This window comes from Camelus bactrianus, chromosome 8, assembly GCF_048773025.1.
Source record: "Camelus bactrianus isolate YW-2024 breed Bactrian camel chromosome 8, ASM4877302v1, whole genome shotgun sequence".
Taxonomy (NCBI): Eukaryota; Metazoa; Chordata; class Mammalia; order Artiodactyla; family Camelidae; genus Camelus; species Camelus bactrianus.
This window is the reverse complement of record NC_133546.1, coordinates 29,172,892-29,192,934: the sequence shown is the minus strand read 5'-3', so window position 1 is coordinate 29,192,934 and position 20,043 is coordinate 29,172,892. Positions and strand designations below refer to the sequence as shown.

The 20,043-nt window shown below is 39.0% G+C and overlaps 1 protein-coding gene across 2 annotated transcripts in view; it reads left to right on the top strand.

Moving 5' to 3' along the window:
- TMEM200A (transmembrane protein 200A) overlaps positions 1–20,043 on the top strand; it is a 64,861-nt gene that overhangs the window by 19,342 nt on the left and 25,476 nt on the right. The window contains exon 2 of one of the 2 annotated variants that reach the window (XM_074368379.1): positions 609–672. The exons of the other annotated variant lie outside the window; for it this stretch is intronic. The gene's annotated coding sequence lies outside the window, so the exon portion shown is untranslated. The remainder of the gene's footprint in view (positions 1–608; positions 673–20,043) is intronic. 2 annotated transcript variants of the gene reach the window in all.

Below are 20,043 nucleotides of genomic sequence, written 5' to 3'. Positions count from 1 at the left end.
CCAGTGGTAGAAAGAAACACAGGAAGACCATCAGTCAGGTTTAATACAATCTTTTGGATATAAACAGTGAAGAAAGTAGTAAGAAAAAAGCAGTCTTTCTCTAAAAAGGGGATTTTCTTTGTTAACATTATGATCCATGCATGTGTATTTGGGGAATTATCAGTTATGGAGATCACATAATGAAACTTTTAATTTCTTATCACCAGAAGCCACTGCAAGGTTGGATGGGGACCAGGGCTTCCTACTGGGACCCTGTGCCTGGAGGTGAGTGACAATGAGGGATGGCATCAGGGCCCTGGAGGACTGTTGTCACCCGGAAGATGGCTTTTTATGACTATTTTTATAATCTGTTTATTCTTCAGTGATCTAACAGAGTACCTTTAAATTCCTAACAGTTCGTTGTCAAGGGTTTGTCGGACCATTTCTTTTGTTAACCTCATTACATAAAGCAGTTGTCTTATCTTGCCAAATCAAAGTTCCTCCAATAAATGCTTTTAATGCACAATAAAGACAGACTGCTACTCTGGTAAAACACTCACTATAACAACAAGTGTGTAGATCATTCTGTTCAGGAGGCTTTTTAATGGGATTGCTCCTCGTTCCTCCAGGTCTTTCCTCTCCACCCAAGTTCCTTGAAGAAAATGTCCTTAATTGGAAGCTTATTGTCTAAAGGTAAATTTAATTTCTTTGCACTTCTGTAATTGTAAAATTACATTATGTTCTGCTTGAAATAAAGGGAGGTTTATAGTCTTGCAACCAGTGATCTTGTATGTCATTGTCCTTTTTGAAAACCTTTTCTAAGAGTCTGAGCATCAACTCACTCATAACGCTGTGTAATCTCACATTATTATAAATAAACCACGAGAAGAATTTTCAGATGAGTTTTTAGGGGTGACCTTCTGCCCTCTGGCCATGCTTTGAAATGTAAAATGAACGGTTGAGAAAATTATCCTTCTGTTGAGAAAGAAACTCTCCCTTCTTTGAAATCATATTGATATTCTAAGGAAATATGTGTGTATTTGTGAGGGGAAGCTCTTAAATTCACATTATCCAGAATGTTCCTGTATTCTTTATTTCATTCATGTGTATGTTATCTGAGTTTATACAGCAACTGTATAGTTGTTGTGGAAAATACAAAGTATTGAAAATACAGTATTTAATGTATTGAAAGAGCTTTCTGGTTTCCATTCTCTGAGGTAATCCCAGCCCCATCCCTGAAATGATCGCTAACAAAGTAAAACAGGAGCTCAAACCTATCTTGTTCACTGATGCTCAGAGGAAGGGTGAGTGATACTCACGGCATTTGGGTGTTTTAAAATCTCTGCTGAAATGGTAGCAGCCAAGTTTGCTTGGGGCAGAGCTAAAAGCTGCTCTGGACCCAGATTCTGTTTGTCAGAGCAAGCTGTGATTGCCCTAACAGTGCACGTGTACAGCCTGCTTTTAAAGTCACTAAAGGAAGCCGCCTCAACGTCAGCCGTTAACACTGGCACATGGGAATCGATTATCTTTTCAGGCCAGTAGAAAGCATCTGGAAAAGTGAATAGAGAAGCCTTCTAACCTCATCAGCTTCAAAGTCAGTTCCACACACCCACCCATCCCCCCTCCTACCAGGGATGCTACGCTGCTCACTGTATCCCTTACAAACATCAGCCTTCTGGGCAGAAAGGAAGCCATAGGTCTTTAAAAGCTACTCTAGGTGATTAGCACTGAAATATTTTTTCATCCACCTGCCACCACAGCCCCAAGACCCCCCCCCCCCAAAAAAAGAAATAAAAAAGAACCTAGTAAAACTCTAATCTCAGCAGATAGAACCTTGGAAGATTTTCTAATAAAATAAATTTGCTTTGCAAATTTTGCTTTGTTATTTTAAAACTGTGCTCAAAAGTCATATTCCTTTTTATTCATCTGCAGCTGTTGAAAGCCTGGTCCTTTTCTAGTTTACTCTGCAGGACTCCAGGCACTCCCCCAGGGAGAACCTGTTTTAAACCAGAAACCTTTCAGTTTTGCTGAAGGCAGTCACATGACAGGGCTCATTCATCAAGGATCCTTTAATGCTGTTAAAGTGAGAGAGGGAGAGGAGGACCCTTTATCAGTTCTAAGAGCATCTGACCTTTATGATCCTTTCTAGTTCTATCATCTTGTGATTGTATTGTCTTTCTTATGTGAAGTTGGTACAAACACTGAAATGCTTGAAAAGAAAGGAGGAGTTACTTCTCTGTTACTGTTCCCTACCCTATTTTGTTTATAATAAAGATAATATAACAACATTAAAGGCCTTTGGGAAAACTCCCATAATTCCTTTGTAGCAGAAGGGATGTTTTGTTTGGATGGAGTTTTGAAAGGGTAGGAGACCTTGTATCTTTTGAGTGTGGTGACGTGGACTCAACCACATGAGTTTTCAACTTTGTTTACCAGTGGCTGAGCCAAGGGGAGTCAACTCTAGAGGGAATTCTAGATCAAAATCATGACACAGTTTCCGTACCCTTGACTGTGTTTCCCTGAAACAGTCATATTTGAACCTCTCTGACATCTGGATTTAGGGATATCGAGGTGGTTCAGAGCCCTGTCCAGTTCCCTGGGGTTGGAGGGGAATTCTCTTTGGAAGTTTTAAAAATCTTGTTAGCCTTTGTGAAATTAGAAAAGAATACAAAGATGTGAGGTAGGTATTCCAATGACTGTAAGAACTGAAAATTTACCAGTTAGCTTCTCCTTCTCAGAGTAATTTTCCTTTCACAGGTGGACATTTGCATAATGAGCAGCATGGGAGTAGAAGGGAGAATGGCAAGGTCCACTCAGGGAAGAGGAGAGTGAAATTTTAAATATCACTAACTTCGTTATATTGTACAGTAGTGGATGGCCTGGCCTGTGGAGATGACCGTGTCTACTTCAGTAATCTTCAAATGATGAGTGAAGTGAGGGAGTTGAAGTTTAGGTGAGCAGTAAGGCCTGATTAAGACACTGCTAACTGTGAAAGGAACTAGGATTATTCTGGAGAAGAGAAGGCTTATATTAGTAGCTTTCAAATGTAAGACTCAGATACCTCCTTCTTTAGGGGAAAAAAACAATTAAAAAGGAAACATGCTTAAATTACAACATTAGCAAACTAGCTGTGTAGATATTTCCTAAATTGCTAACCTCCAGAATGAATTATCAGGAGAGGTACTATATCTGCCCTTAGAGAAAATGGGACCTATCTTCAGATACAACAACCCATTGCCCAGATAAGTTCTGTGTCCGTTGATGTTACGTGTGTGCCTTCTTGACATTCTTGAATGCTTTCACTCCATAATCTAAATTCATACAGCCTTATTTCTTTCTGCTTCTGATGAAGTGATTGATGCTCTTTGTGAGCGGCACAATTAGACAATCATGCTTTCTCAATCTTGTCACCAGAAACAATGACTATTAACTTTTATGTACTTACATATTTAATTTTTTTAATAATTTCAATACTTAAAACATATTTGCATCACTCAATTATAAACACTAAAATTACCAAGACTGAAAAAAGGAAGCATTTTAATATCCTTACAGAAAGCATATTTGTTGCAATTTATGTGAATTCCATCAACCACTGCAGGTATGTGTGCTTATAAAACCATTTAACACATGGCATTCAGCATGTCACTAAATGGCAAAATTTTAATTTTAAAATTAAAATTAGTGTTAATTAATTTTAACACAATCATTATGTTTAAGAAGACAAGAAAACTGATTTAAAAAAACCATTCATCCTTCATCTAATAAAGATGTGTTGAATAGAAATATAAAATAAACATAATATGAAAAATGCTACTATATTCTAGCTTCATCATCTTTAGATAATTAGATAAGTCGATGATATTTTCCTTGCCTCTCAACAAATTAGAACCTTAGAATATAATTTTAGGTTGTAACTGTGGATTGTTGGATTTGGATAGACTGTAGCAGATCTTTTGATACAGTCCTGTGATTTTACATATGAGGGAACAAAGATTTATAACTTGGATCTAGTCATTCGGCAAGATGTTAGTGGAATATTAGTGGAAGCAGGAAGCAGATTGGGGAGGGGCTGGGGGTCTCCTGATTCTCAGCCCGGGGCCTGTTCTACTGCAGCACCGTCCAGAATGCCAAGTGTAGATTTTGGAAAGGGCAGTGAAGGCACGTGCTGGGAATAATGAGAAAGAGAGTAGATATTTCAGTGTCTGTACCATTAGGGGAAGAGGGAGGCATGAACCTGCGGAAAAGGATTAAGGAAAGCGAAGACCAGGAACCGTGGTCCACCAAGCCAACTCCGCCGTACATGACCACTGTGAAAGGTGGCCTTTCCAATTTAAAGGGCTATGGGAGGGAATTGTTCCTTGAGAACCTGAGTTTCATCTTTCAGTGAAGGAAAATGCCTAACATTAGTTTGTACTCTTTGTTTATGCCTTCTCATTTGATTCTCACTGCACCATGTGAAGTAACAATTCTCCATCTAAGAATATTCTAGAAATATTCTTAATATACTCTTGTCTTTGACTGCTCTCTGAGTAAAGGGCCTGCCACCGGAGCGCTTCCTCTTTCAGCATTATGTTGTCTCCCTCAACCCACAACTCTATCATCATCTTATAAAAAAAATTGAGAAAAAATAACAGTTATAAATTTGAAAGTAATGTATAAAGTTAATACGGGTTCCAGGGCTCTTCACTAAAAATTTCTGAATCTGATAGAAGGAAGGCAGTGATACAGCTCCAGAATTTTGAGAAACCATTACTTTTAGATCCAGGAGATCACAGCCAGATTTTAAAAACCATCCATTGATTCCCATGATTCACTGAATTTCAGGTTTTCTCAGAAATTTCAAACTTTCTCAGTAAAATTTCCAAGTCAGTTGTGCTAAGTAAGGAACATATGTTCAAGCTTCTATGGGCTCATTTTATTACGTGGACTTGCTTTGTTTAGTAAAGATATAAGGTCTCCATCCAAAGAGCTAATTATCTTTTTGTTAATATGCTTGACTTAAGAGGGTTTAGCCATGCAAAAAATGCTCCTATGGATGCTTAAGAGTTACTAATAAAAGTTATTCTGCTTATCATTGCATTAAGAACTCATCAAGAATGGCCAGAAGTGTTTTGATTTCTTAGATGTTCTGGTTAGCTAAAAATATGATAAATGCTTTATCAGTTTCCAAAAAACTGTAAAAAAAAAAAATTCAAACTGCACAACAGGCTTCAAGCTATTTTTGACTATAATTTAATTTTTCTTTGATTACAAAATTTCAGGGCTGGATAGACGTGATTATAAATCATACAGTTTTATTTATTTTATTTCAGTTGTTTGGATCTTGGATAAATGAGATCTGATTATACCTCGCGGTCATCTAGTTTTAACCGTGAAGCATTGTGAAGTTCTTAACTGTAGCTGTAAAGCAAACTTGAATGTGTGCCATTTTTGTGAAATGACCAGTGCCTTTTCTCATATCAGGTGAATGACACACATTTTGAGGGTGCTATTATGTGGAGGGCAGGAGGAGCATAAGAGTGACTTCAGTGTTTGGAGCAACTCTGCCACTTTCTGTGTGGTCTGAAAAGTATGTCATTTAATCTCAGTGAGCCATTCCTGAATTTACAAAGCGAGGCTAGTACTATGTACTTCACAGGATTACTCTTGATGTTTAAATGATGAAATGTGTGAAAAAGCTTGATAAGAGTTAGTATTCTTTATACACATAAGGGGATGAACCCTGTCTTTCTCATAAATATTTCTCCTTATCATGGAGGGAATGCATTGCACATAATAGGTGCTTAATAAATACTGATAATGGATTGGGACGTGAAAAAATACTGCTCTTCAAGGAACATGGATCCATTAAAATCAGATACCGACTCACTGCCTGGCAGATTCCTTCTTCTGGAGTCCATTCCAATGTTTGTGAGCTTGCTCTGGTCCTCCAAGGCAGCCTTGAGTGTTTGGTCCCTCTGCCTTGGACTTTGTTTGCTCTCCTTCACTACAGCAGAATTTCTCAACCTTCCCATGATTGATGGTTTGCATCATATAATTCTTTGTTGTGGAAAACTGTCCTATGCATCGTAGGATATTTAGCCACATCCGTAGCCTCTACTTACAGATGCCAGTAACTTCAGCGTTAAGAGCAGACCAAGTTGGGGATAGGTATATCTCAATGGTAGATCGTGTGCTTAGCATGCGTGAGGTCCTGGGTTCAATTCCTAGTACCTCCATTAAAAAAAAAAAAAAAAAAACAACTAGAAAAGACATACTCTTTAAAAGCAGACCAAGTTGAACGGTAAAAATTATCTTCAGACATTGCCTCTTGTCCTCTGGGAACAAAGTTGCCTGGAGTTGAGAAAGGCAGTCACACAGAATTCCCAGATTTGTAATGTAATGATCAGCTTGTCTGTGCCTCCCCACGACTCCCAGACTACCAGCCCCTAGAGGGCAGCACTGTGTCTTTGTCGGAGCCACAGATCCCACCCAGGGCAGACGTGCAATAAATATGGAAAGAAGAAAAGGAAAAGGTACTTGAACTAATCAGTTATAGTAGTTGTGTCTGTTCATTATGTATAGCAGGTTTTTTGTTTTCTTCTGGATCAAAAGGACAAGGACTCGCCATAACCTCCAGTCTCTTTTATGAAACCATTAATGCCATCACCTTTTTCTCAGATCTTCTGCTCCCCCATGCCCTGATCATTGGCAGAATTATGCAGTGTGTTCATTCAAAGTGGAGAGAAATCTGGCATTGGATATTGGGACTTTAGGCTTCAAGGTCCAGGCAGAGATCGAAGGTGCCTCTTTCTCTCCATCTTTCTTTCAAATTTTATAACACCTTCCACACCCAGACTCCAACTACCACCTATACCCTGAAGATTCCTAAATATGTATCTTTAGCTTATAACCTCCATATTAATTCCAGAATCGTGTTTCCTGGCCTGACTAGAGATCTTCTCTCATATATTTCACAAGCTCCAGAAACAAACCTAGTATGTATTCAAGTAAACTCATCATCTTACTTCTTTGCCCCTCGCCTTTTTACTGCCTTTATTGATTTACAATGTTGTGTTAGTTTCTGGTGTACAGCATAGTAATTCAGTTTATTTATATATATATATATATATATATATATATATATATATATGTTTTCATATTCATTTTCATTATAGGTTATTACAAGATATTGAATATAGTTTCCTGTGCTATGCAGTAGGACCTTGTTTATCTGTTTTATACACAGTAGTCAGTATCTGCAAATCTCGAACTCCTGATTTATCTCTCCCTGCCCCTTTCCCTTTTGGTTTCTATGTCTGTGAGTGTGTTTCTGTCTTGTAATTAAGTTCACTTGTGTCATTTTTTTTTAGATTCCATGTATAAGTGATATCATATGGTATTTGTCTTTCTCTTTCTGGCTTCACTGAGTGTAATAATCTCTAGGTCCATTATGTTGCTGCAAATGACATTATTTCATCCTTTTTAATGACTAAGTAGTATTTCATTATATTCCTTTATCCATTCATCTGTTGATAGACATTTAGTTTGCTTCTATGTCTTGACTATTGTAAATAGTGCTTCTGTGAACATTGAGGGTGCATATATCTTTTCAAATTAGAGTTTTCTCCAGGTGTATGCCCAAGAGTGGGATTGCTGGATCATATGGTAAGTCTATTTTTAGTTTTTTAAGGAATCTCCATACTGCTTTCTATAGTGGCTGCACCAAATTACCTTTCCACCAACAGTGTAGGAGGGTTCCCTTTTCTCCACAGCCTCTCTAATTTCCTTGCTCCTTTTAAACTTCCTTCAAGATTTTTAATCTGAAGGACTGATGCAGGGCTCTGGAGTCAGAATCTTCATTTGTTCCCTGATAACTCAATGACCTTGTGCAGATTATTCCTCCTCTTGTTGCCTCATTTTCCTCATCTGTCAAACAGTTACTAATCATCCAGGATTGTTATGAAGTTCAGATTAGGTAATGCATGTTAATCACTTTGAAAAGATTGCCTGGTCTGCTTAACAAATGATAGATGTTGTTATTGTCTAAAAACATGCCTTAACCAGGTACTTGAGAACCATCTCCTACTCTTCCCTTCATCATTTCCCCATTTGCACCTAGCAAATCCCTACAAATCCCTTTTGTTCATCCTGCCTGTCATTTCAGTTCATCATGGCCCATTCTTATCCATTTCAAGTGCAATGGCTTCAGTGAAGGCGTCTCTTGCTTAGAATATTATGGCAGTCCTTAAAACCAGCCTTTCTGCCTCCAGTTTCACCTTCAGTCCTCCTGTCCATTGTACTGCTGCCTGGGTGGAGTTACTCCTTAGTGCCTCCCCTTGCCTTTATAGTGAAGGTTAGCCTCTTAAGCATGACATAGATGGCCCTTGGTGACCTGCTGACCTTCTCGGCTCAACACTCTTTAGCAGTCAGATCCCAACCTGCCAGATCCACTCACTCTTTGTGCCAACTGTTCCCTCCTTGTTTTTCCTCTTTTTTGTTTTCTTTGTCAAGCTAACATCCATTCATCTTTAAGACAAGCCTCCGTCATCTCTTCATTTTGGAAGCCATACGTGACCACCTTTCACTGAAATCGTTTCCTCACTACGTGCCTGTCCTCTTACCAAACTAACACCCTGGATCTGTATCTTCTAGCACTTACTATACGTGACTTATGTTTCTTGGTTGTGTTCCCCGCTAAACTGTGAATTTTTGACATTGCATTCATTTTGATTTCTCATTCATTTTGGTTTCTATTGTGAGTAGCTCATTTCTTGGCATATAGTAGGGTTTAATAACTATTTATAGTTAAATAAAGCTAGGATTCTGTAAGATTGAGTCAGGGAGTGTAGACATACAAAATTGCAGAAATAAAGTTGGATCAGAATAAACTGACAGAATTAACCAGCAAAATTAGGAATGAAGAAACCATGTAGGTATCACTATTGGATAGAATCCAGTGATCAGGGGATACAGAATCTGAAAGCCGAGATCAAGTTAGAAGTGTTAGTTGAATAAGATCGTCTGTAATAAAAGGTGGAAGAGAGAGGAATACCAAGGGGTCTGGGTGTTAAGGCACGCTGCCTCCTTTTACTGTCCCTGGGTTCAAGGAGCTTGATCTCTCGAGGGGGGAGCATCAGAAGAAAAAGGTAAATCAATTCTTACAATTGAGTGCTGTTTGAAAAGCTATATGCCTAGTGTTATGGCAACAGAGATGAAGTAATTTTTCAACAAATGGAGTCACGTCATTGCCTGGGGGCCAGAAATGACCAATGCAAACATCAAAGGTACATGTGCAGTGGGCAGATGTTTTACATCAGTTTCAAGCCTCAGTGCCAATAACAGCTTTATGGAAGGAGCCTGATCAAAGATCTCATTCAGCGGGCTGGCCCCCTTGGGATCACGTGACCTCACACAAACGGTGCCGGTGTTTTGTCATTTTCTACCTAAGTACTTTTAGACTGTTTTGCTGCTAAAAGCAATAGTCTCAAGAGTCCTTTTTTTCAGGAAGATTATTTTTCAGGCCTGACATGTAAAGCAGGGAAGCATGGCAAACAGCTTCTCAGCACTAAGGAGATGCCTGAAACATTTAGTAGCATGACGAGCCATTTTAACCCATGATTTCATCGAAGGAACCAGTGTTGTTCGGCTTGGGCCAAGGAACGTGTTTCTCTATTGCTCAAAAATGTGCGTTTATAAATTACATTTGAAAAACCTCTAGCCACGTTTTATCTTTTGAGATGTTACCTCACCGTCTGAGAAAGGACTCCTCTCTCCCTTTCTTGATCTGACAGATTGAGTATCACACGTTGCCCTTCAGTTAGAATAATGAACTGGTTTCCGTTCCCATTGTTTGTACGCTGCGTTGTCGTCGAGGTGAAAGCGTCATGAATCACATCCCTGGTTGTACTTAGGGATTCAACAAACCGTATTGTGAGTCAGTTGTTAGAGTGGGAAGTCAATATTTGTCCATGTCTCCAAAGCCTTTTATCCACCCCAGAAGATTCGGCTCTTGACTGTTCTGTGCGGAAGGAAACCTTGGTCTAAACCCAAGCCTAGGATCTGTAAGCCTGAGATGGCTTAAAGGAAAATGCTGAGCTGATAGGCAAGAACAACCCTTTATCCAGGCTTGATCTGATGTTGCTGTTTCATGACTGTCACACTGAAGTTCCCGTCCGTCCCTACAGAAGGGAGTACTTACTTCTGCCAGCAGGTTCTTGCCAGGAACTGGAATGAATCCCTGTAAATACTCAGAGTAGCGGGGGTGGAAGAGCTTTCTTCTCCCCCCACGCTGCTGCTGCTTCTGGCAAAGCTTTGGGTATTGGCAGGGGCGCCCCGCCTCTGCACAGTCTGCTCCCGGAGGTGGGGGATTCCTCTGACTTCCAATTACCAGTTTCTTTACGTGTGGGAGGACAGTTTCTGGCACGGATTATCCTCTTCGCTTCATGTCTGGCTGACAGCGCCCCTGCTAATTTATTTTTTGGTATCCTTTGTGCATTTGTTAAGATGTCAAATGGTACGTACGAAGCACTGGAGTGAAGGCTGAATTTACATGCAGGAGCTTCCGATATGACGTTCTTTCTCGAGAATATAGGATACAATGCTGGGTAAATAGAGGATCGTGAGTGTGATTTACTCTCCCTCTTCCAAGAGTCTCAAGACCCTTTAGAGAACATTGAATCACAGAATCCTAAACTTGTAAGTGGGTAAGGATTTGAAAGTTCATGTGTTCTATCTCCTTCATTTCCCAGCTGAGGAAATTGCGGCGGGAACGTTTATGTGACTTGCCCAAGCCCACCCCATCGGCCAGTGTTAAAACCTATGCCAGAATGCTGGCCTTCTCCCTTTGTCTTGCATTCTTTTCACCATATTGCGATGTTTTGAAAGTAGTGGGCACTCAGTAAATTATATTAGTTATATGAAATATCTTCCTAGTTCTTTCTGCATGTAGGATGGAAAAAAAAAAGAACCTAACCTTTTTCCCAACAAAAGAATTCTGACTAGCTACCTAGCCATGCTGGATGGATTGGCTCTAATTCCCACAGCTAGACTGAGTTGCCTGGAAAAGGGGTCATTTCAGTAGTTTTCCCCTCTGCCAACTGGTTAGAACCCTCAGTTGAGATGCCAGCCTGCTGAAATGTGTCAAAATCAGTCTGTAATTTTGGAAGTTGTGGAAAAGCAGTTCCGACCGCCGGCCCTGGACAGTCTGCTCTGTGACACTCTCTGAAACATTCGTGGCACATTTGTGAAGGCACGCTCGGGAAGAACAGATCTCACAAATTGTTTCTTCGGAGAATTACGTAAACAACTCATTTGAGTGAAAAAAGCTCAGAAAATATTTCAGGTTCTGACTGAAAATCTGAAGAGCTCAATTAAATAATTTTTACAAAAGCTCTAATTAAACCTGGCATTAGGAGTGATTCTTTTTTTTAAAATAAAAGGTTAAGGAACTAAATATCTGTTCATAACAATTGCTTTTAAATTCGCTGGTCAGCGGGAGAAGGTTTTGCCAGCAACAGGCACACCACACACTTCCTTGACTGGACTGTGATGCGTATCCAAGAAGGGAAACTCTAGCCGGATTGAAGTTTGATGGAACTTAAAGCAAATGCTGTGCGTCATGGTAGTTAAAATACAGAGACCATAATGGTGTGGTCATTTAAGGCAATAATCATTTTTTGACAGCAGTTTAAATAGTACAGGAATATCAAGCTTGTGCTGGTGCCCTTAGTGGCTCAAATGTAACACTTTAACATCTTCCTCTTCCTCCCTGGAGTAAATATGAAAACAGTGACAAGGGACATTCGGTGTCGGAATCATTTTCAAAGGAACGTATCAGACATACTTTAATTATGAACCTGTGTGCAAAGTCAATACAGTTTACATTTGACAGAGGTGCTTAAAATATCAGCTAGAGCTTTAAAAAACTTTCTCCACTCTCAGACTTCTTATTCAATAGTGTTTCTGACATTTGTGTACATGGGCTTAGCATTTTCTTACACATAGTGGGTGCTCTGCAGATATTAGTAGGGGATGCTATAGAAGATGAAAAAAAATTAAGGAAAATCTATTGCACCAACTTTTTATTTATGGAGTTTTGTTTGTTTATATTTTTATTGGAATTTTGAGAAATTCCTCAGATATTTTGGATTTTGACCAGGTTTTTTTTTTTTTAAGCCAAGAATATTCCAAATTTGTGAGATAAAAGTTGTAAAAAAAAAAAAAATCAGATTTCCCAAGAGGAAATGAAGGAGTTGTTTTCTGTGATTGTTGTTGTTGGTGGTTTTGTGAAAATAATACTTAACTTTTAAAAAAAAAAGCGGATAATTCAGAAAAATATAAAGAAGTAAATAGAAGTCAGCAATAACCTCTTCCCCAGAGAAATTGACTACTCATATTTTTTGAGCATAACCTTCCTGATTTTAAAAAATATAATATATATACATATCAGATATGCACACATATACATTTATATACTTAATGTTGTTAACAAAAATATAATTAACACATACCCACTTTTTGATTCAGTTAACGCTTTACGTTTAGTAGTGAAGTACTTCAAATATACAAAAATTTATAGAGAATAGGAGGCACTCATCACCCAGACATAATTTATGTTAACATTTTGCTATTTAAAAATATTTTTTAAGGAATAAGATGCTTTAGGTTCCATTGGAACTTTCCTCCCCCATATTCCACGCTCAGCCGTCCAACCTTGGCGGTAACTAGTACCTTGTGCAGCCTTCACCTCCCTGTTTTTATCCTTTTGCCATATATGTTTGCGTCCATGATTATTCAGAGGAGTGTCTTTTGTGTTTTGAAATTTATATAAATGTTTTCCTATCCCACACACCCAATTTGTAGAATAATGCTGGAAAAGGAATTATTAGGCCTAAAGTGTGCATATTTAATAAAACTGGACAAATACTGCAAGTCTGATATCCTGAAAGTTTATACAAGTTATACTGGCTCCATGCTTATTACTCCACACTTTGCCGTCACTCGGTCTTTTGAATTGTTTCAACTGTGTAAATTTGATAAGTAAAACATGATGTGTCCTGGCCTTCCTTGTCGTTGCTTTACTTTATTAATAAGGTCAAGCGTCTTCTTTATGTATCAATAATCTTTTAAAAAATTTTTTGTAAATTGCCTGTTTATGCCCTATTTTTCTATTAAGTTTTTTTTTTAACCATTGATTTCCAAGCACTCTTTATATAGTAGGGACAGTATTCCTTTGCATGTCATATGTGTTGCAATTATTCTCCATCTGCATTTCCTCTGCTAAATTTTACTAAAGTGGCTTTGCCTTACAAGAGTTTTAAATGTTTCAAATTTTGTATATTCATAGCTTCATTAAAAAAAAACTTGATGGCTTTTGACTTTATTACTATGACTAAAATACTCAAGAGAAAGAATTTGTGAAGGGCTCTTTTGGGAAAAAATTCTAACTTGCCATGAGAATAATTCATACGATTAAGCAAATGGAGCATTATGTAAAAATAACATTTCTATAATAAATAGGAAAAAATATATTGATACACTTTAATTAAAACAATGAAACTTTTAAAGTGAAATACATTAAACAGGTTTTTTTTCTTGCTTCAACAACTTATAATTTTATTGGTTTCCTCTTTTTCAACCTTTTGCTGAATATACTGAGTACACAGTGCGTGTGGACACTTCATGTATTTCCTACCCTTGATCTTTTCATCTGTCTTTGCTTTGCCTTCCCAAATAACTAATGAGGCGTGGAAGGGCGGGGGCACACCTGCACGTTTTCTTCTATTTCTAGTAAAATAACTGCAGGCCATATGACGCTGAGTCAGTGGTGACAAACAATTTTCAAAGAATGAAATTGGAGACACCCTGCATCTAGTGGAGAGACTACAACAGTGTTCATGGAAAATGACAATCAGTTGAGTGAAAAATAGAAAAAAGGCCAAGCGACTCAGTAATGAGGTCTCAATGAAAGACGTTTGTAAACCCTGCAATCGTTTTATCAATTTACATATTGGAAGGATTTATTATTAAATGGGTGGGAGCTACAAAGGCACTTTTAAATTATACTTATGAGAATGACTTGAGCATCTATTCAACTTTAAGGAAACTTAATTTTTGTGTTTATTATTGAGTGAACATGTGTTGATTACCGGTTATGTTCCAGAAAATAATTTGTGGGTGATTATTTTGGTTCGTTAGATTGATCTGTATGAAATTGCCGATGTTTAACTGTTTTTCCCTGCAGTATCAGCAGTTTCATTTGTTTCAAATACCAACTTACCTTCACCCTTTTCTCCTCCTGCCTACTTTCTACTCCACCTCCAACTTCTAGGAGGAGCCGGGGCTCATTTATTCACCTCAAGTCGCTATAATTCCCTTTCTCTTCCAGAGCTTAACTCCGTGAATTATTCCTGTCTTTCTGTATCTTCACTATTTCCCCTTCCCCTTTGGCTCCTGTTCTTCAGCATATAACACAGCCAAGATTTTTCAAAATGTATATAGTCCATTGTGTTATATACTGCAGAAGCAAAAGAGAAATGTCCAGACTGTGCAGTTTAAACACGTCATAGCGAACTCAAGGGATTTCTATAAATCCTAGGTTTACAATTTATTTAATTTTACAAAAAGTTGACGTGTAAAGTTTATTAAAAGTGTGTATGTTAGGTGAAGTGAGATACTCTGTCCTCCATTACAAATTTTACTTAACACAGTATCTTCTTAAGTTACTATGAAAAATACTGCCTATTTAAATTATCTGTTTGCACACAAGAGCCCTTCTTCATCCCTTTTCCCTCCCATGTCGCTTTTGCTCTACTTTTTGCATCTTGGTCTTATTCTCCACCCTCCACCCTCTGGATCTGCAGTGGCTCCATTTCATATTATTTCTGTCCCTGGCAGCCTTGTTTCTCTCCTTCTATCTCTAGGTTCAGTTGCTCCAGGTAAAAACACTTGGGAAAAGCACATGGATGGACAGTTCTGCCTTGGATTCCTTACATTAATGGTCCCCTCCATTCTGAGAGGCATCTGATGTGTGACTGCATTAGTGATTACTAATTAATGATTTGAATTCTGTTGACAAATGTAACCAAACATTTACAATATTTAATTTCCGATGACAGCAGATTCACAGATTTCCTTTCCTATCATTCAGACAGAATATATGACCAAAGAAGATTCCACTTTCATGCTGAGTAAATTCTAGATACTTGTCATGATGGCATCTTCTTTATTGTTATTATTTTGATAAATGGTGTCCAGACATGATTCTCTTTTTTTTAACTTTGAGGAAATTTTTTTCTGCTGATTTACGTTGGTGATCACTTACATGATCACAGTGTGATTGGAGGAAGCAAATTATATGTTAAATGTTACAGAATTTTGAATGAGAAAGGTGTAATCTTGGATAGCTTGTATTTCAACTGCAGAAGTGTATTCTATGGTTTTTGAATGAATTATTCTTGTTACAGAAACTTTTAAGAATTGCTCTTCTCACTTAAATGCACTACTGCAGCAGTTTGTTTTGAATTCTTCTTACCATTCACTTTCCAGTAGTTGGCTTTGTGTCATGGCAGGAGAGTCATTCGAAGGAGAAATTATGTGCATTCACATCCACGTGAGCAGTCACTCAGCTCTGACAACTGCCCTTACACAGTTGTGGTTTCCAGCCCCGGATGTGCTTACACTGCTCCGAAGTCCTCGTGGGTGCCTCTTGTCCTCTCCTTATGCCAGTTCACATCGCCCTCCCCAAGTCTCCTCGCCCACTGCTTCCTAGTCCAGATGACTGACCTGTGATTCCTAATACCTCATTGGACCATAGCCTCTCCACAAATTGGACAGACCCAGGTGAAATTTGCCAATGTCTGACTGGTTTTGACTTGCAAAGTCAGCGATTGCATCTGCTTCAAGCCAGTGCATGCTTATTTTCCTCCTGTCATTCCCTGACTTCGGGGAATAGATGACCCTCTTCTTCAAGGTTAATTCATCCATCCCAGGAACTCATAAATCATTTCTCTTCCAGGATCCGCCTCCATCAGTCATCCTTGTCTTTTCCTACCTTCCACTTCTAACTTTTGCCCTGGCTCCTTTTCATTAACATATAATATAACCAAGTCTTTTCTGCCTTTGTATTTGATTTTTTAAACTATCTACAACATAACACATGTACAAAAGAGAAATATAAAATATATGTGCAGTTCAAAGAGTAATAGTATAACAAACACTACCCAGCTTAGAACTAGACCCTTTCCAGCGTATCGGAACCGCTTGTGTGCTCTGATCACGCCTCCGTCTCTCCCCAGCACTATCCTGAATTTTAGGTCATTTTCTCCCTTGCTTTTCTTTATAGTTTAATCCCACATGTATGTATCACTTAAAAAATCTTTTGTTTAGCCTCACATGTTATTTAATATAAACACAATAATAATATCTTCCAAAACCAGCTTTTTCACTCTTCACTAGGTTTGTGAAATTAATCTGCATTAACATGTAGTTTCCTATCTTCTGATTCCCATGTTCCAGGTACACTGTTTTAGATTTATACCTGCTGTCTAATGTCGTGAACTCCAAACAAAGTGACTTTACTTCTCAGTTTTTATTCCCTGAAAATAGCTTATTTTGTTTCACGTTGTCAGCTTTGTTGCCAGAAATAAAACTCTTCTGTCTTAAACAGAAAACCAATCCCCTCTCCTTAATGGTGAATCCATCTCTCACCGCTGCTCTTTCTGCTTCCCTTCAAGACTAACATCTTAGAGAGAGTAGTTCACACTGACTGTCTCTGTGTCTTAGCCTCCCAGCCAGGATTTATTTTGCCTCCTCAAGGTTGACTCCTCCATGTTTTTTAAACTTTTTTCTTTGATTTTCTTGACAAAGCTTATGACAGGCTCTTTTTTTGCCTCTGCTAGATGTTAAATATAAGCCTCAAAGAGTTTATAATCAGGTTTCCTAGGTCTGAACGCCTTGTACTTGATTTTAACTTAGCATTTCTTTTATTTTCATATCGATGGGGTAAAGACTATCATACATAGTGTTAAAGGCTCCTGGAAAGATAATTACTCTCTGAAAGTCTCCTATCAAGTCTGTATGGATGAGTTGGTGAGAGAATGTGGAGAAATAACCTTGCATCTGAAAATGTTTAAACATATTTTAAATACCTTCTGAATAACAGTGATAGAAGCAAAGTTAATTGGAAAAAATCTCACTGAATGTTTCCTTTTACTGAGAGATTCAGTTTACTTTGGAGTGGGGTTCAGGTAGCAAGACTGTGAAACACCACATATGCTTGACAGCAGGATTAATAGCTTCTGGTCATTTGGGTCAGGATCTTACTAAAGTCGGATTGTTGTGTTTAAGAGATGTATTTTGTATGTGTTTGCAGAATTTAACAAAGAGAATTAAAATAATGATCTAAGTAATTCAGAACCAAAACCTTTGTTGCCTCAATTATCTCTACACAAATAATTATCTCAGTAGTTGGACATCAACTACCCGTGTCCCCTTACACCTCCGTACAGGAAGATGCTTGATTCGATCAATATCATAAATACTTGCTGTGTCTAAAACACTGACGGGGGCTGCAAGAAACCCGGAGATGGATAGGAGAGATAGCCCTCAAGTTGCCTCCAATCTAGAGGAGAAAAAACCCAAAGTAGACAGATAATTTATATTGCAAATCAGACAACAAATGACATTTAAGAAGTGGAAAAAGTATATAAAGGTTCATGTGAAAAGGGGGCTTGCCTCTCACAAACTTTGATACTTAATTCTCTTTTGAAGCAGGCTTAGGAGACTACATCTCAGACCTGATCTTTGAATTTTCCACCCCCATCCCTTTATTTTTAGATAACAAGCATATTGATGTATTATTTACATACTGTCTGTATTCTAACATTTGAAATAAGTTTAGTTCATTCATCAAACTTGTGTTGAGTACTTACTATGCTCCATTACAAAGTGCAGGCATGCAAGCTTAGTAAAATGTAGTTGAGAAATTCAGAGCAGTGAGGGGGTAGATAGGGAAACTGTATTTGCAGCACAGTACAAAAAGTGTCCCCGTGTACACAATACCATGGACAGAGGTGTGAACCCTGATTAGGTAGGGCAGATTATACAGGCTTCAGGACCCAGGGGGGCTTTTGAAGGATGAATAGAAATTCACCAGGGGGACCCTAAAGGAGAGGGTTTTCCAGGTTTTCTGCCCAGGAGGGCATTTTTCAAGGTTTTGCCTCCAACTACCCCTTAGGGCTGGAGAAAGTCTCTGACAAACCTCTCCCCAGACCCTGTGATTAGTTCTGGCATTGCTCCTGTCTCCACCCTCCATCCCTTGACCCAGACCTCCTACTGCTTATCTACTTCCCTTGAATTTGGATTCTAGGCTCTGGATGGCCCCAGAGCCCAGAATGGATTTATCAGGAGTTGGTGCTTACATGGGGTTGGGGAACCAGACACAAAAGGAGAGAAAGGAGCATGTGAAAAGGAGGGAAGCAAAGCCAGCATACGAGAGCATGAGAGAATCTGCGTGGCTGTAGCATGGTAGGATGTTTATGGCGAAGAAGGGGAAACGGAGTCGACTGGAAAAAGAAAAGCAGGGTCCAGATCCCAAAGGAACATATGTGCTTTGGCGAGGAGTCTGGACATTATTATGTGGGTAATGGGAGAACCCTGAAAGGCTTTCAAGTAGCAAATTGACTTGAAAAGACTTGTGTAGTAAGTTTGTGCATCGTGTTGAGCTAGTTTGATTGTTTCTGCGTTGAAGCTGTTGATGAGGTGCAAGGCTCCGACCTTCCTTCAGGAGAGAACTGGTGTTGGGGTAGTTGGCCAACAGCCTGCAGGTGCCACGTCTTTTGACCTGCACAATATTCCCACAGGAATGCTGCCCCAGGCGGTGGACGACTGAGCATGGCAGGGCCAGACCAGTCCTGCCCAACGCGGGACTCTTCTAGTGGGCAGTCTCCTGGAGGCTGGGCTGGAAGAGACATTCTCAGAGCCACACACATCACACAGAGTCTCCTATTCATTCCTTCTCTTTCCTTTCACAGGTGCCTAGTGTTTATGGTGGTCTGAGCATTCCTCTGCCTACTCCTGAACCCTCCCCTCTTTATCTGTCATAGGTGTCTCCCCTCAATAATCTCTTATAGTTCTAATTCTGTCTTGACATCTGCTTCCCATAGGACGTGAACTGACATTTGATGCCTCAAAGTCTATTTTTAAATCTTTGTATATATCTTTAAGTGGTGTTTACATGTCTTACCCTCTGAACTAGCACGCTTTCCTTTATATGAAATACACTGTTTCATGAAGTCAGAGGTAACCTTAAACAAATTATCTCAGGGTAGTTTGGACCCTCGGGCATGCCAGGCTTCTCTGAGCCAGTTTGTCATTACAACTGCTTGGGATCCCAGAGGCTCCTGGGGGACCAGGGCAGAACGGCTGGCCTTGCTTAGTTCTACTCAGTAATGTGTTTCCCACATCCCGTCATGGCAGGGTTGGCTCAGGTTCAAAGAGCTGATGGACAGGAAGTGCTTCAGACAGATAGGATTTTTTTTTCTGTCGTTCTTATAAAGTATTTTGATATCTCATGACTAGCAGGTGGTTAGGTAAAAGAGGAAGATAATTCAGCAGCTTAAAAGCCTGGGACCCAGCATTTGGGAGGACAGGATTAATTATAGCAAATCACTGTGTGATTTTCTCTTTCTCTGTGGAATATGATGCCTCATGTATGAAAAGCACCACTTCTTCTCTCTTTTTAATAAAAAAAAATCACTTTAAGTAAAAACAATGAATCATGTTCTTGAAGTGGGTTGTAATCTTCAAACATGGGAAAAGTAAGGAAGTTAATTTTTGTCTTTAGAGGGTCTGTCATGTTGTGGTTTATATACTATGGCTAACAGCAAAATTGTGCGCTACATTTATTTAAAATAAAATGTGAGGTTGAGTATCATGTTTCCTGAAACTAAAATGAATTTGTTTGAGTTAAGTTGTAGAATTGAACGTTTTCTAATCTCCTGGGCAAGCTTTCAGGTGTCCCCGTGATCAGAGCTCTTTTGTGAATTCTCTGTGAACGGAGATTCCCTGTGTGGTCCAGGA